Here is a 13,816-nt window from a genome sequence, read left to right as displayed (position 1 = left end):
TGATCCCCAGCATTGCATAAATAAAATAAACAAAATTGAGGTATATGTCCATTTACAGCATATATATATATAAATAAATATATATATATATTTAAATAAAAAGCTGCATCAGGGAGCATGGTTTTCTATTTAGGAAACTTCTAGCGAGTTAGTAAGGTCAGAATAGATATAAAGTCAATCAAAAAAATCCATCATATTTCTATATACTAGCAATAAATAACTGGAAATCAAAAAAAATTTTTAAAAGCCCAGACATGGATTTTTAAAACCACAGAATGTCAATGAAAGGAAGAATTTTTAAATATGGTAAAGATGCTAATTCTCCCCAGGTTGATCTATAAATTCAATGCAATTCAATTCAAAATCCCAGATTTTAAAATAGACATAGGTGTATTGATTTTAAAATGTATACGGAAAAGCAAAAAAAAAAAAAAAAAAAACCAGCTTGCAAAAGAAGAGTGAAGCTGGAGGACATGGATACCTCATTTTAGGATTAACTATAAACTACAGTAATCAAGATGGTCTGATGCTGTCCAGGGGACACACACATATCAATGGGATGGGTGGATGGATTAGAGAGTTCAGAAATAGGGCCACCTGAGTGTGGTTAATGGATTTTTGAGAAAAATGTGAAGTAGTTTCATGAAAAAAGGGTAGACTTTAGAACAAATGTTGGAACAACTGGACACTTGTATGCAAAAAGTTATGAGCCTAAGCCTCATACCTTGTAGAAATTACCCTAAAATGGATCACGATTGATCCACAAGAGGATCATAAAATGTAAAATTGTAGTATTTTTAAGAAGAAAACAAAGGAGAATTCTTTGTGATTTGGAGTTAAACAAAGAGTTCTTAGATAAGACACAAAAACCACAACCAAACAAAAGAAAAATTACAAAGTTAGACTCCATAAAACACTTAAATTGTTGTTTTGGGAAAAATTGTTAACAGGATGAAAAGTAAGTTACAGACTAGAAGAAAAAAATTGTGTGCAATAAAGGACTTATATTTAGAATATATAAAGAACTCTCAAAACTCAACAATAAGAAAACAAAAACCCCAGTTAACATAAAGGACAAAAGACTTAAACAGATATTTCACCAAAAAGAATATACAGAAGGTAGAAAAGAACAGGAATAGATGTTTGCTATCATTAGTCATTAGAGAAATGCAAATTAAATCATGATGGGAGACTACTACACACCTGTACAATGGCTAACCTGCAAAAACCAAACCAACAAGCCAAAACAACAAAGAAACAGAAAAGTACCTACAATATCACATACTGAAAACAACAGAGCACAACTGGAACCCTCACACATCGTTTGTGGGACTGTGAAGCACCACAGTTTGACATTTTGTTATAAAGTCAGACATACACTTAACATATGACCCAGTAATCTCACAGCTAGGTATTTACCCTGGAAAAACAAAGTCTTAGGTTCATTCAAAATCCTATACACAAATATTTATAGCAGCTTTATTCATAATCACCAAAACCTGGAAGTTACCTGAATAAATTGAGCCAGTGAATGGATTAACAAACTGTGGAGAATGCCCAGCATTGGAATACTCATGAGAAAATAAAAAGAAAGACAAGTGGCCACCAGGGATTACAGATGGAAGAAGGGTGTGACTTCAAAGGGGTGGCACCAGAGAGCTTTGAGGGTGATGGATCTATACTGTATTCTTACAGTGCACAAATCCATGCATACGTTATAATTCACAGACCCATCACCCTCCCTGAGAATAAAAGTCAATCTTACAATATGCAAATTTGAAAAATGAAAACAAAATTTAAAATACTAAGAAAATTTGGCAAATGAAAGACAGAAAAGAGATGGAGCAAAGAGTAGGGGCACTGGTGACCCCATTTCATATAAGAGAGGGTCAGAGCACACTGTCAAATGCTGACCACAACCAATGGAGGCTCAAGTGTATTATTTAAAGATCAAAGGCAACCACAAAAGGAAGTCAAAATAGCACAGTAAGAACCAAAAGTAAGGAGGAAGACAGGGAGGAGAAGGTGAGAGGTGATATAAGGGAGTTCAATCCCCATCTCTCATAGCAGCAAGTCAATAAATGATGACTCAGTGTGATAAAGAAAGAAATAACAGTGTTGTCATATTATTTAGAGATTAAAATTTAAACTCACCCCTCACCCTCTTCAAGTTTATCATCTCTTCTATTCCGAAAGCCAAAAAGAGCAAGCACCTAACTCACTCAACCAGGGCTCACCTACAGACTGTTTTCTCCTTCATTACCACTTTGTGCACTACTTCGTTTTTTAAACCATGGCATTTATTTGCCATTTCCACTGGGCCACTCACTAAGTTCTAATCTCCGTTCATTTGCAGAACAGTAAAAATATATCTCAGGCCAACAAATGGTCAGGTTCTTCCCATCCCAAGTGACCATGCTTATTGTGTCCCAGGGTCAGGGAGATCCATTATCCAAACATTTCAACATCCAAAACAACAATGCCTCTTATTTTCTTAAGGACAAGGACAGTCTCTCCTGAGGTTTCATCTTGAATTCAAACTCAGTTGTCTAAAGGCCTAGTCTGTGTGCACATGGGGCTTTCATGGAATAGGTTAATGGGCCAGGAGTTACCACTGGCCAAGAAGCTAATATGAACAGGCTCTGGGAAGAATAAGTCTCCTGGGATTATGTCCCTCAGGGCTGCTGTAGGGTGCCAGGATGACATCTTGTTCCCATCCTGCAACTACCAGACCCTTCAATCACTACATGGCACAATTATTGCAAAACACCTAGATAAATCTTCCATGAATGTCATCAGTCCCTCCTCTGGTTAAGAATGTACAATATCTCTGTCTGGCTCAAATATACCATCTCCACGAAGTGCTTTCTGAAAACTCACCTGCTGATTCTCCCCAAACAACAGCGACATAGTCCGATAATTGCAAACATTTGCAGCTTACAAGTCTTTCTGTATATTTATGATATATGGGTTTCACAGCAGCGTGGAGGGGCAAATGTCATTTCCTTTGTTTTCCACTCCAGAAGCCCAGAGACTGCTACACACCAGGAATTCAGTATATATTTATTTGACTTTCTGGATTTATTAAGCACAACATTTTGTCCTAATGTTCTCTATAAAAACAGCCTCAAGTTGTTGTTTTTAGGATGGAAATATCTATAAAAATACACAACAAATGAACAATATCTAAAATTAACAAATATATGACAAATAGCAGGTAGCACAAACTTATGCTTATAGGTCAAAACAAAAAAAGAAAGGACAACCTGCAGAAAAGCAGGTTTAAGGTTTAAATACCCCCCATCCTTTTTCCTTATGTATGTTTTTCAAACCTATTTTGCAAAGTTGTATTTATTTTCTTAGAAAAATAGTCGGTACATCCATATGCATAAGGACGAAAGGTCAAATGCAAGTAAATACAGTAAATTAGATAGCTCCATGCATAATTTGCAAGAAAAGTACAAACTCTCCTGTTCCTCTTAGCATTGCCAAACTGAGGTTACTGCTCTTTGAGCATCTTCTTTGGGCAGAGACAAGAGAAAGGGCAGCCAGACACTTCTGCACACTACTTTCTGGTTAAGGATTGGAAATACATCAGCAGAATAGAAACAACTGAAGTCTACATCCACCATCTTTGGGCCTCAATGGCATTTATGTAACACAGACAGATCATTTCAGAAGGAGCTGAATTTGCAGCTTCTGGGTTTATGTTTCCAACTGGCTGCTGAACATCTCCAAGAAAATGTCCTTAAACTCAACACTTCCAAAATAAACACATTATCTCCACCACACGACCCACCAAACACACATGTATGTGTGCGTGCACACACATGCATGCACACACACACACATGCACACATTCTTGCCACCTGTTATTTCTCTTGTAATATGGATCTAAGCAATATCCCTCAAGTCAACCACACTTGAAACCAAAAACTCCTTCTATCAATAATTCATCAGTTTTACCTGCTATCAACACTCTCCAAAACACATCTCCAATTCCTACTGCCCTTTCCAGTCCCACTACAGCTTCTTGTGTTCACACTCTCTCCACTTCTCACCCACACTCCTTAAACCACAGCTCTGATCTCAGTAGGCCACCCTCCAGGGGTGTAGGTAGAAGTGAGAAGGCTGGGAGTCCTAGATCAGTCATCCACAGAATTGGGTAAAACTCACTTGGCATAGTGTTTAAGGGCTTCCAGGATCTGATCAGGGCCTAACCGCCCCAACATGCTACATCCCAGCCACACACTCATTCCCTGTGCTGCTCACACACATGGTGCCTCACAGTCAATCCCCTGCACCTCCTCAGTCTGATACAGCCTCCTCTTCCAACTCTGTCTCTTGAAATCACCTGCATCTTCCCAGGCCCGGCTACAGAGGCTCTTTCAGAGACCACAACAGTAATTCAAGAGTTAGAATTATTTCCTTCTTGGCATCTCCACTCTTATTCTTTTATATTCCTACTTATTTTACGAGTTTAATCCAGTAGAGCAGATGGAGCTGGAATTCCCTGATCCTGAGATGTAGAGAAGACTTGTTCAGAGGCCCTACTGGAATCTCTCATGAAGCCCAAATTCTCCAGAGATTTCTGCAAGGTCAGGGAACTTACATTCTGGGGTTATGTTTGGTTCCAGGTTCCTACTTTCAAACAGCTGTCTTTGTTCTACTCCTTGTGGTCTCACAAACATGGCCTGAGCTGTCAGTGATACCCCCTCACCATATCAAACCCAATGAAACACCTCCCCCCACAAAAAAATCCACATGAAACATAGCAGATTTACTGCTATATGGGTGGAGAAGAGAAAAGCTTTCTATCTCAGGCATCAAAAACAATTTCCCACTGAGTGAGGGGCATCCCTGACCCTCAAATGACCTTTGACCACCATCCCAACACAGGAAAATTTCATCTGGCCCAGCATCCTCTCAGTCACCATCTTCAAACCAGTGTTAGGACTCCTCTCTCTTATTCCCTTCTTCACTATTGTCACCTCTCACGTACATAGAACCAATTCTTGCCCTTGACTTAGGAGGTGCAGATAAGCTGTCATTATTGTTGCCTGCTCTAGCCAGGTTACAACTGTTCCCTCCTGCAGATTTTATTAATATATTTCTCCAAAGGCAGCCCCCCCAAGCGATTCTGTGCAGCTGCAGAGAACATCTATTTCCCAACTTGACATGCATCTGGCTCCCCCAAGTAGGCTCCATGAAGTAGAAATGATGTCTCAATCCATCCTTCCAGTACTCAGCACAATGTCTTGTACATATTAAGCCCTTAAAAACTGAGTAAAATGAAACTCATTCTTCAATATGAAAAGTAGAGTGCAAATTAAAAGTAAAAACAAATTTTTTTCCCCCTGAGAATGGCAGGAGTGTGACTTATACAACACACTCTCATCAATGGCACCCCTGGTATATTTTTAATAAAATAAGGCTGGTGCAAACCCTCCCTGGAAAACACAGAAGCAGCTGTTCAATTGGATCCAGCAATTCTGGAGGGGAGTAGAAGAAAACTGAAGGTCGAGACATCTGCAGTGACTCAGGATGGGGCTTTCACTGTTCTCCATAACCATGGAATGTCTGCATGCCCACTATAGCAGGGAGAGAACTTAGCTTCCTGGGAACATGCCAAACCTCTGAGGAAGTGGATGGTAACAGGGAAAGGGGGCCTATTTTTAGTTCACTCCTCTCCACTGTATTTTTGTCTTGCACCTCCTAAAATTAGACTTGCTGACTGAGGCTGTATGTAACCAGGGTGGCATGCTGATGAAACCATCACTTCCCCAAAGGAGACCTGTCTTCTCTGGCAGTCCTTCCAAAGGCTCTCTGCCTCCTTGATGTCTTGGCGAGCTTAACCCTACCCTGGAAGGAAGAAGGTATAGCCCCGCGTGGGCAGAGCATCACTAAAGCCTCTAATGTCTCAAGACTCTTTATGTATTAGAACATCAGACTCAACATCAACTGCCTTTGATGTGCCAGCTATTATTCTGATCACTAGTATATTTAATTTCAATAATCAAAAATATTTCTACTGGCAGGAAATATGACAGTGTTTTAGAAATGTAAGGCAGTGATTATAGAAAAAGTAACACACACACACATTTAAAAAAACACATTTTAAAGATCCTAATAATCTTTGATACTTTTGCTGTTCATATGAGTAATAACACCATCAAAGGAATGGTTTTAAAGTTGATGAATCTTAAACAAAACACAGAATTTACATTTCAATAACAATTCTGATGTTCATAGTGGGGGAGGCTCTGCATGGGTACGGGAGTACATGGAAATTCTGCACTTTATGTTCAATTTTGCTGTCAACTAAAACTGTTCTAAAAATAAAGTATACCAAAATGAAATCACATGCATACAGGTACATTCTAATGTGTGCATGGAAATACTTTAAAGAAAAGTATAACATGAAAGCATCCTGTTACTGAAGTCACTGGGTGGGGGGAATGGTGGAAACCCCAGGTAATACCAATGGCCAAAAGCTGGTCCATGAGAATTGGAAATCTGGAAAGTGTACTTGTCCCTGAACTGATGGATACCTGATTAATGTTATTAAAAAGCAACACAGCTGGCTATCCCTATCAATACATTTATCATGCCAATCAAATCTTTTGCATGGTCTAGGTCTCCCTCAAGACCAATCAACATAACTAACAGAATGCACATGTTTGTGTAGATAAGACTCTTATTAATATTAGCATTAAAATCATCTGGGATGAGTTTGATAGACCTTCCTTGTCTTAGTTCCAGTGTCTGCCATGTTTAATAGTGTGTGAGAGGACCGAATTTAAATTTGTGGGGAAATATGAAAGATGGCCAGTGAGAACTTTTTTCCTGAACCTTTCCAGATTCAAAGTAACTAGAATACTGTGCAGGGTGCTATCTGAAAATAAGTAAGTACATATGGCTTGATATGGGAGGTGGTACATTTGCACCTCCAAGCAGTCCTGGGCTTGGTCCTAATCAGAGAAGCTTGGAAGGCCACTGACGCTTTGTGTCACAGTCACATGCTGTGTGACTCTGTGTGTCAGCCTAGCGCCTAGCGTGCTGTGGATTGCTGCTGCCACTCTCCACACACATGAGCCCCACCGGGCTGCTACTTCTGAGACCCACTGGTACATGTGGAAAATCTTGTGAGGTTTCTCTGCAACATGTGAAATAGAGATGGTTTTGCCTATAGCGGAGCGGGGGAAGCAAGTATGCTGAATGCTTTTGTACACTATGGCCCAGTCGGAAAGCCTGCTGGGAAGGCTCCTAAAAGCACTCTGTTGTGAGTAAACCTATGGACCTACTAGTTAAACTGGAGGACTAACACAAAGCCTGTACATTTTCATGCATTTCATTCAAAATCATTGGCACTCTAAAGTCAGATTATTCACCTTCAGAAGCTTTAAAGTCTTATAATGACTGAAAACTGAGCCTACAAATAAATTGAAATTTATCTCTGCCAAAAACAAAAAGAAAATAAATGTACTCTATGAAAAGAGCATAAACTTTATTTAAAAAAACTAATTTTGAAATGTATAATTGTACTTTGGGATACTTGAACTTGTGGGGAGAATCTTTTGATCGAACTGCTGCTTCTAATTGGAAAAAAACTATATTTGGGGCTGGGGATGTGGCTTAGTGGTAGGATGAATGCTAGCACACAGGAGGCCACAGCTTCCATCCCTAGTACTGCAACAACAAAAACAAACTATATTTTGTACATAAATGTACTAAAATTGAGATGTCAATCTGTGCAGTCTACAAATTTGCTTAAGATCATCAAAGCAAACAAATTTAAAATATATGTTGAGCTTCCTCCTTTAAAAATATATGTTGACGCCTGTAGCTCTAAGTGGATTTTAAAAAGACAATTTCTAGGGAAAGATTTAAGCTGAACATTTTGTTCTTCTTAGTATAAAGAAACCAGAATGGAGAATATATTAAGCAGAGTTTGCTTTGAACGTAGTAGATACCTTCCTACAAACGGAGAAAATTTTTGATTTAAGATTCTATAGAGAAGCAGTAATTGAAGGTGTCAGTAACTTCAAATTTATGCAGTTGTGAAGATAATTTCAGGAAATCTTATAAAGAAAAATAAGAAAACCATATGAAAAAAAAGGCATTTTTCAGAAAATGCCAGTACCTACTATTGGAGAAAATGATGGCTAAGAAACTGATTAAACAATGTGAATAGTAGCAGGAGTAAGAACTCTGCTCATGCTATTTTTGGCATGCAGGTAATTAACAAAAAGAAGTATTATAAAATTGTTATTATTAAAGCTTTTCTATTGAGGAAAGCAAAAAGCAATAAAAAATGAAATAAACTATTTGTATATGTAATAAACTTTATGTATTTATTTATTTTTAAAAAAATATTTACTTTTTAGGTGTAGATGGACACAACACAATGCCTTTATTTTTATGTTGTGCTGAGGATCGAACCCAGGTCCCGCCCGTGCTAGGCAGCACTCTACCGCTGAGCCACGATCCCAGCCCCTGTTTTTTGATATATACATTTTTTTTTAGCTGTAGATGGACAGGATACCTTTATTTATTTATTTATTTTTATGTGGTGCTGAGGATTGAACCCAGGGCTTTACACATGCGAGGTGAGTGCACTACCACTGAGCCACAATCTCAGCCCTGAAATAAAATTTATTTAAAGTAAAAAATTAAAATTCTAGATGGCCTGAAGATTATTAACAGCTTAGATGTAGCTGATGTTAGTATAAACTGTATTCCATGCTGGGGGATAGTTATTATAAAGGCCCACCAAAACAAGTTTCTGGAATTTCCCCGTCAGGTAGAAATTATTTTAATTATTGCACTAGCAAGTAGCTTAATGGAAATGAAATGTGATATACATGTTTCTCATTTAAAATTTTCAGTAAACATATAAATTGACAACTGTAAAACTGGAGTCAATCAGTGTTGCATGGCAAACTAAGTCATGATTAAAACTGTTCCATTTACGTATGAGGTGCCAAAATGCATCCTGCTATCATGTACAACTAATTAGAACAAATAATATATTTTTAAAAACTGCTTAAGCAAGCAAAACTACACTGAAATTTCGCTTTACTCCAGTTAGAACATCAGCCATTAAGAGTAAAAACAATGTGTGAGTCGAGGAGACTATTGTTCCTCGATTTCCCGAGTCCTCTGGGGCATCCCCCAGGGATGTGGCCTGTGGCTCTGTGACACGTCTTTCAGCCACCATCAAAGAGAACTTACGCTCTTCACCGACAGCCACTTTGCCAGCCCTAACCTGAATCCTGAATCCTGAAACCTGAAACCAGAAATCTGAAACCTGAAACCAGAAATCTGAAACCTGAAACCAGAGACCAGAAAACAAAAACCAGAAAGCAGAAACCAGAAAGAGGCGCCTTACTGACCCCGAGAGGAGCCCGTTGGGGTCTTTCGTCCGCCACTGCCAGATCTCACTGGGGCCTCCAGATGTAGAGGTCAGGCAAGCATCGGAGGAAGAGACCACCATGAGACTGTCTCATGCAACAGCAAAGAGTTTATTGGGGGTCCAGCATGCTGGGGCTCAGAGCTCACCTGAATAGAGCAAAGAGCCCTGAGACAGCTTAAGCAGAGCTTATATACTTTCCTTGGAGAGGGCAGGGAGGGAAGTTACATTCTGCAGTTTGGCAGTTGGGGACAGCACATTCTGGGAACAAGATTAGCAAACAGTTTGCATTGGGGACAGCACATTTTGGGGACAAGATTAGCAAACAGTTCTTAAGATTTCAATAGTGTTTTGTTAAGCAAGTACCTATTTTATTAACCTTTCAAGTTAATTGGTTCCCTTGCTCTGGGTCCTCACAGCAGCTTATTATGGGAGGAAATGTATCAACAGATGGGGGTCAGAAAACTGAGACAGGAAAGGGCCACAGGAAGAACACCTCCAGGATCGACTCCCATTGACTCACCTCCTCCAAACGTGTCCCACTGCTTACTGTTACTATCCAGTCAGTTCATTCAAACTAGGGTGAATTCATGAGGTTTTAGCTCTCACAATCTACTCCTCTTAACTTTGAATATTTTGGCATTAACAAGAGCTTATGATGGACACCTCACATCCAAAATATAGTATTCTGCCCCTGTCTCTAAATAGCTCCTATCCTTCTCACAGAGCAAGATGCAGGGCGTTTGTCTCTAAGAGTCTCAGAGTGTCCATAGCTCTGGTACTTCCCAAAAGTTCAGGCCAAGTCCAAGTCTCCTCTGAGACCTCAGACTAACTCTGGGTTTTGATGCCTTGGAAAAGTCAAAGAGAAGTTTCATATATCCTAAATACAGCTGCACACAATAATCATTCCCATTTCAAAATGAGGGACTAGGACACAGCAGAAGTGCTGAGGCCAAAATAAGACCAAGACCCAGCTGGGCAGAGAGGTCCCCTGAGTTCACCTACAGTCACCAGGACACTTGACGGTGAGCTGTGACTTCCCAGAGCTTGGTTGCAGGGATCATGGGCTGTCTTTTAGCCTGGCAGTCTCTGCAGCCCCCAGCTTGGCTGTCTGGCATTTCATAATTCCTGGGGTCTCCACCACAGCTTCACTTTACATTTACTACATGAAAGATTGGTCTCTCAGGGACACCTACAGGGACTTTGCCCAGCAACACTTTGCCTGGCTCCAGGTCTTCCTTTGAAATCTTGGTGAAGGCTTCATGACCCCGTAAGTATTTGTCAACAAAGAGACATGAGTTTAAGCAGACCTAAATAAATAAATAAAGAAACAAATAAACAACAACAAAAACATGTGCACTCACGCATGAACGTGTGCGCGCACACACACACACACACACTCACTTTATGTAATAGTAGAACAAAGCCAATAAATAGCTATCTGACCTAAAAGAACCTCAGCTCATTGGGATCTGTCAGTTTCATGAGATGTTTCCCAAATATATGTCTCTATTTCCATTCATTAAGATAGTATTTACAGTGTGCCAGAACCATCTTCCATTTTTCACTATTGATTGGACTCAAATACCTACTTTCTGTTCTCTAAGTTTGTGGAAGTTCTCTCTTTCAGAATTTTGATGGCATGATGCAATGAATAGGCAGAGCTGGGGTTGGCGAGAAACACCTACTCTCCAAGAGATGTAGCCTGACAAATGCCCGCAGGCTGCCCAGGCTGCCATGAGTGACCATGGACTCCCTGAGTATATGCAGGGTCTTGTGCTCATATCCACATGTCCCTTTTCTGGGTGTTAGCTCCTTTTAGGCTCAAAGAAGCCTCTGCTGCCAGCACCCTGACTGTGCCCTAAGACCCAACTATTCCCTGTGCGGACCTTGAGGGACTCTCCCTTTTAACGCAGGATAGTGCATATGCTTCCCCAAGCCCTTGTTCTGCAGCCCAGGGACACAGCGACACCAGGACAAGGGCCTCTCCCCACGATGGGGTTCCCTGGAGGGTGGTCCATTCTTTGGTCCCCTAGGGTCTGGAGCCACCCAAGCCCTAGTCCTTCTGCCATTCATCCCAGCAGCTCTCCCCGGCCAGGAAATCCCTCTTGGGCCTATGTTGTCACCTCTGTCATGTGCACCCTGAACCCTGATGGACAGGAGAGCGCCCTGTTACTAAGACAGCCGCTAAGACCAAGCACATCTCCACACACATCCCACCCAGGAGCCACTTGGGAAGGGTGATCTCAGCAGGCCCGAGAGCCTACAGCCCTCCACTCTGCCCTGGAGAGTCAGGCCCAGGCCCCACCTGGCGGAAGAAAGCAATCTCTTCCTAAGTCTCATTGGTTGCCTGCTTCTCAGAAGAACATGTAACATGCACAGTCAGGTAACTGTCTCACATTCCCAAGGCATAACCCCAGGCACCTGGATTCAGAGGCAATCTGCCTTCAGAGCCCCCAACCCCTTAATCTTGAGAGCTTAGTGATGAGACCTTGTCTCAACAATAAAAACAAAAATGGCTTGTATGAAGCTCAGTGGTAAAATGATCCTGATCATAATACCCATTGTGACCTAAATTATATAAGAAAAAGAAGATATAAAAAAAATGAACAGATATGAAGAATTTTAAAAATCAAAGAAATTTTCAGTAACATTCTAAAAAAGAAAGAGTCCAATACTGCATGGGTTTACTGGTAAAGTCTATTAAACTTTAGAAGAATTAATATCAATACTTCTCAAACTCTTACAAGCGAAAATTAGTAGGGTATATTTTCTAATTGATACCATAAAGCAGAATTATGATGATTCCAAAGCAAAAAAAAAAAAGATAATATAATTATATATTTATCAAAACCCATAAAATAGTCAAAAGCAAGAATAATGTGAACTATGGAATTTTTGGAATAAATATTTTCCAAAAGAAATTATCCTATTAATGCAATGATCATACAAAATTAGAAAAATCAATAAATGTAATGTACCAAAGTAACATAGAAAAAAATCAACAATCATTTTAATTGATATGGAAAAGATATTTGAAAAGATATGCTAATAATTATTTTTTAAAAAACTCAGAAAACTAGGTAAAGAAAAGGACCTTTTCAACATAATAAAGCATATTTATAAAAAACCCACACCTGACATCTTCCTGAGTGATGATAAACTAAAGCTTTTCCCCATACAAAAAATTGGATAGGTATAACCTCTTTCCCTTCTTCTGCACAACATTGTACTAAAAATTCTAGGTAGATCAATTAGGCAAGAAAAAGAAATAGAGGAGACATTCAAATTCAATAGGGAGAAGTAAAACTACTCCTGTTTGCAGGTGACATGATCCCATACATAGAATATCCCAAAGAATCTGAGTGAAAAAATACCACTCCCAGATCCTATATAATAAACTCAGTAAAATTATAGATTTCAGGATGGCCTGAAACTTGCCTTCATCTTGTCTTAGCTTCCTGAGTTGCTGCAACAACAAGTGTGTACTACGGATTCTTGCTCAAATTTACTTTTTTTTCTAAAAGGCAATTTTGGTAATTTATATGTTTCTAGCAATGTCTTTATATTCATTTCTGATTTTAGTTTATTTGCATCTATCTCTTTGTTACAGTGGGCTTAGCTATAATTTCATCAATTTTGTTGACATTTTTAGAGTCAATTTTTGGCTTTGTTCTTTTCTTTTTCAGTTTTTCTGCTACCTGTGTTGTTCATCTCTACTCTAATCTTTACTATTTTCTTCCTTTGGCTAAAATTGGGTTAATTTTCCTCTTCTTTTTAAAATTTCTTGAGGTGTAAAATTAGGTTATTATTTTGATATCTTTCTTCCATTTAATGTAGGCTCTCACAGTTAAACAACGGTAAGTGAATTCTATTAGCATTATGTAATGACTTTTTCTCTAGAGAGATTTTAAATATATATTTTACTTGTATATGGACACAATACCTCTACCTTATTTATTTTTATGTGCTGAGTTTCAAACCCCTATGAGGAAAGCATTCTACCAGTGAGCTTCAATCCCAGACTGAGACACTTTTTGATGTACAGTCTCGTTTGTGTGATGTAAGCATATTCTACTCTTATTTATATGTGGAAACCTGAGTACATTGCTTACATTTACATTATTTAATCACTAGATGCTGAATAGTTTAAGCACTCCTTCCCCAAACAAACAAAAAAGAAAAAAAAACCCAATAAATCTCTGTTCTTTGGAAACTCACTACTTATACCTAATAGACAAGCAAACCTGGGGATGAAGCCTTTGTTCAAATTTTCCTACAGTTAATCTAGAAACAAAATATTATTTAAGTCCAACTGGTGTAAGTTGGCTCTGCCTCAGTTTGATAGTTGATGCTCAGTGCAGGGTGACCCAGCTGTGCACATAGCCCCAGAAAGCCACAGGA

At 39.3% G+C, this 13,816-nt stretch overlaps 1 pseudogene; it reads right to left on the bottom strand.

Annotated features, from left to right (window-relative positions):
- Positions 1–2,910, bottom strand: part of LOC143386021 (WAS/WASL-interacting protein family member 3-like) — a 38,698-nt pseudogene extending 35,788 nt beyond the window's left edge.
- Positions 2,911–13,816: the final 10,906 nt, after the last annotated feature.

This window comes from Callospermophilus lateralis (assembly GCF_048772815.1).
Source record: "Callospermophilus lateralis isolate mCalLat2 chromosome 11 unlocalized genomic scaffold, mCalLat2.hap1 SUPER_11_unloc_3, whole genome shotgun sequence".
NCBI lineage: Eukaryota > Metazoa > Chordata > Mammalia > Rodentia > Sciuridae > Callospermophilus > Callospermophilus lateralis.
The sequence above is the reverse complement of the archived record's forward strand: the minus strand, read 5'-3'. Positions and strand labels throughout refer to the sequence as shown.